Here is a 4,481-nt window from a genome sequence, read left to right on the forward strand (position 1 = left end):
TCTGAAGTGAGAGTCAGGATCTTTAGCCAAAATTGAGAAAAAAGATAGGTTTCCCCATAGTCCCTGTATTATTGGATTTTCTGCTCGTGACAAAGGCAGAAGGACTCCCGTCCCTCTCCAATGAATGTCTATCTGACCCTCAAGAAAGACAAGTGACCAATGGAGAAGAGCAGTCAGTGAGCAGTAAAGGATCTGGTCCTCCCTGGGCTGTACCTGGCCACGTGGCCTTGGAAAGGTCCAAGAATGCCTCTAAAGCATCAGTTTCCTCCCGTGTACAATGCAGAAGAGCTTAGTGACTGCCTCCCAGTGGTTGGGAAGAATCAAGGGGCTGATGCATGGAGAGAATCTGGGGCTGTATCTGGCATATACTAAGTATTCAAAAACGATAGTTACGTATCCAATAAATAGCCAAGCCACTGAATTTCTCTACTAAACAACCTGCCTTGAATCATCACGCATGCCTCTAGGTAATTAGGATACCAGTTCCGAACCAGCCTTTCTGAATAAGACAACAAAGACTTGGGTTTATCCAAGGAGTGGCCAGCTCACTCCCAAGTGATCTTTTTCTATTTACTTGGCATCTGCTGCCATGAGTCTGCCTGGTGCCGTGAGACTCGCGGGATTTGGGGGAAGGTGCCAATCGTGGGGGTGGAGGAAACCTCATCTTGTTTCTATCTCTCTGCTCAGCTGGGAGTGAAAAGTGTGTGATTCCCTGGACTATACGCCAGAGAGAGAGTTAGAAGGTGCCTCTCCAAGGATGGGAATGAATACTGCACTCCTGCCCTGAATTCTGTGGCAGACACTTTATCCCCACACATTGTTCCAAAGGCTACTGCTGCCGGCGGGAAAAAACAAGATGCAGCGATAGGACTGAGCTGACCCTTTGTCTACTAATCTGCAAGGCTGAAACCAATCCGGTCTGACACGTACTGTAATTGACAAGAGTGGAATGGATAGGACCCCTGCCACCTGCGCCATTGGGGCCGCCTGATCGCACTCTTTCTATTGTATAAATGACGACACTGAACCCCTGTCTCGGTTTTGTTCTTAAAATTGGAGTTTTAGTGCCTCCATGAACCCCTTCTTATTTCTCATACACAGCACTGAGACTTCCTTTGTTGTATGGTGTCTTTGTCAGCTCTGGCCACCATAACAAAATACCACAGACCAGGGCTTCCCTGGTGGCGCAGTGGTTCAGAGTCTGCCTGCCGATGCAGGGGACACGGGTTCGTGCCCCAGTCCAGGAAGATCCCACATGCCGCGGAGCGGCTTGGCCCGTGAGCCATGGCCGCTGGGCCTGCGCGTCCGGAGCCCGTGCTCCGCAACGGGAGAGGCCACAACAGTGAGAGGCCCGCGTACCGCTAAAACAAAACAAAACAAACAAACAAAAAAAAACCACAGACTGGGTGGCTTAACCAACAGATATTTATTCTCACAGTTATGGAGGCTGGAAGTCCAAGATCAAGGTGCCAGCCAATGTGGTCCCTGGTGAGGACCCACTTCCTGGCTTGCAGATGGCCCACCTTCTTGCTGTGTCTTCATATGGAGGAGAGAAAAGGCGATCTTTCTGATGCCTCCCCTTATAAGGACACTAATCCTATTAAATCAGGGTTCCACGCTTATGACCTCATTTAACCTAAATTCCTTCTTTACTTCAAATACAGTCACATTGGAGGTGAGGGCTTCAACATATAAATTCTGTGCGGACACAGTTTAGTCCATAGCATGTGGTTATAACTCAATCTCTACATTCCTAGATCCATGTCATTCATGGAACAGGTGAGCTGATGGCATTCTAGGCAACTAACCATGGGAAGAAAGCCTTCAGGGAGGAATGAGGAGGCTTGGATCCCTGTCTTGTCCACCAAAGCTAGAAAACCTTTAGGCAGGTCCTATGTACAGGGTCCACTAGGTTTCCTTAACCTTGGATGGAGACCACTAGTGTGGCAATAAATGTTTTAAGAGCCCTACAAGTTAGTATCACTATTAAGGTCTGACCCCATTAGTTAAGAGGGGAGGAAGGTACATTCTGCAGCGATCAGAGCTCTAAGCATGCCTCGGCCAAGAACAGCTTCTTGCTCACAGGAAAGGATCATCACAGTGACCTGGCTTCTCCCACAGAGACGTGAACACAGTTCGGGCAGCTTCCACACACTTGGGGCCAACTTGTGCTTCTCCCCATTGTCAGGAAACATGAAGGAAAATTATCATTAAGCATATAGTTCACAATTATATATGGCAAAGGAAGGAATGATGCTTTGGGCACAGTGAATCGAAATCAAGTAGAGGCAACTCTCAATTTTTCATGGCAATGGAAATCACAGAGATAAATCGCGAAATCTACAAAATCCTCCCAGGCTCAAGGGAACTCTACTGAGGTTTCTTTTCTGCCCTAATATGTGTTTGGTCAAAACTGCTTCAAAATGCATAAAATTGACTGGTTTATCTTCCCCTGGAGGACCAGAGAAATGGCTCAAATGTGAGTGGCAGGTTGAATCCCTATAATCAGCACTTGAATAGCCAAGAGGTGGCCAGATCTAATCGTCATCCTGGCTCCAAACCTCACCACTCCCTTGAACACCAACGCACAAAACTGCCAGAAATGTCACTCAAATTCTTACCATGGTCCAGCCTAGGAGGAGTAGAACAAGGTTGGTGGCCACCTTCACGAACACCATGGTCAGCTAGTTCAGGAGGGACTGCCCAGCCCGGGCCGTGGCTTGGGGAGAGTCACCTGGAAGGATAGGATGAACCCAGTGGTAACCACTGACTAATACCCACACTGGGGGCACCCACGGGATCACATCAGGCCAACCAGGGAAATTTTTGGTGAATTCAAAGCTTAACTTCTAACTGAGACATTCTACTTCCGGGCCTTGGAACTTTAATGACCAGCGCCACCTGGTGTCCAGCGCCGATATTTCTCTTTTATAGTCAGCAAAACATAGTGAAGCAGGGAAAAATACTTGTCCCCTGGCCCAGAAAGTCAGGGGGCCTAAGCAGTGTGACACTGTGTTCTATTTTCCTATATGTGCTGGTTTGATTGTGATTACTTTCCATTTCCCAGGGTACTAGAATCCTCTATCAGGGTGACACCGCTGTAACTACTTTCTCCCCATTGCTACCGCTGGTCCTCCAGAATCAGATTCAGGTGACTTCCTAGTAGACCCTACAGCTCTCCACACACCTCTCTGTTTTCTGTGGAACTAAACAACCCCCCGAGGACAGTGATTCTTGTCCTCATGGCTGATACATGGGAGGCACATAATACACATGGAGCGGACGAAAGAACATAGAGGGACTGAGAGTAGGGCTGATTTTAACTCTGATCATTTTTTTTTAACTATGTTTCTCGCATAGTGGAGAGAAGCAAGAGCCTGCTTGCTCTTGCTTTTTTGTCTCCTTTTTTTCCATCTGCCTCCAATTTCCCTCTACATCACCTTCCAACCTGGTCTGCACGTAATCATGCATGGATTCTATCATCATTTCCCAAATAAAGGGACACATACTACCATTCTTTTAGGTTTTATACACAAAAAACAATTATATGGTATTGAAGAGTGAGAAAGTTATTCCCCGTCCAATTCTCTTTCCATCTTTCTGATTCTGACAAGGAAAAAGACAAGGTCCCAAATCATGTTACTATGCCTTTAACACCTCTCAGATATCCTTGTTAGCAAAGAAATATCCTTGTTCGCAAAGGCAACCATCACAGGCAAAACCATCAGCAGGCAACAATATCCATCTATAACTGAAAAGTTTTACCTCCAAACCAGTAAGATTAATGTGTTTTCAGTACCGATTTTAGTGTTCTTTGCAAAGTAAACTTACAAAGTTTACCAAGTCAGCTTAAGGTAAAATATTAAATAAATCATTGTAAAGGCAGTACCAGTTTATGGCAAGAAAAACAGGAAGGTGCTATATGGTATGGGAATGACTTAAGTTGGGAAAAACTTGGACAACCAGACATCTCTTCCTTCTTCTCACTGCCTTTCTGCACATCTGCACCTGGCGTGCCTTTCCAGGACTTGCTTGGCCATTTCAGAAAAGGTTAGGAAACCAGTGAAACGTCTAGCCAGAGGTGGGCACCGCTCAGATGGATGCTTCTCCTATCAACACATTGTTTCTGCACTGCATCCTTGCATCAACAAGGCGGGCCTGTGGACCACAGTGAAAAATTCAACCCCTCTTTAGTTTTCCCTGAGGCTCCCACTTTGCAGCAATACTCATGAGCCAGGCTCAGCTTTGTAGAATCTCATTCATCAGAATCACTTGAAGGCTAACAAGCCGGCCCCTCTGCCGGGGCCACATGTGGGCAGATCGGATGTCTGGTGGCTGCCGATGCCAGCAAGATTGACAAAGAAACATGTGATGACTAAAGGTCTCAGGAAAGAACCAGGGGTTTCCATTATCCTAGGCTTTCTGGGTAATGCAATCTGAAAATCAATTCTCATTAAAAAACAAGTGATACTAAGACCTCT

The sequence above is a fragment of the Mesoplodon mirus genome, assembly GCF_964341445.2.
Source record: "Mesoplodon mirus genome assembly, chromosome: 4".
Classification (NCBI taxonomy): Eukaryota; Metazoa; Chordata; class Mammalia; order Artiodactyla; family Ziphiidae; genus Mesoplodon; species Mesoplodon mirus.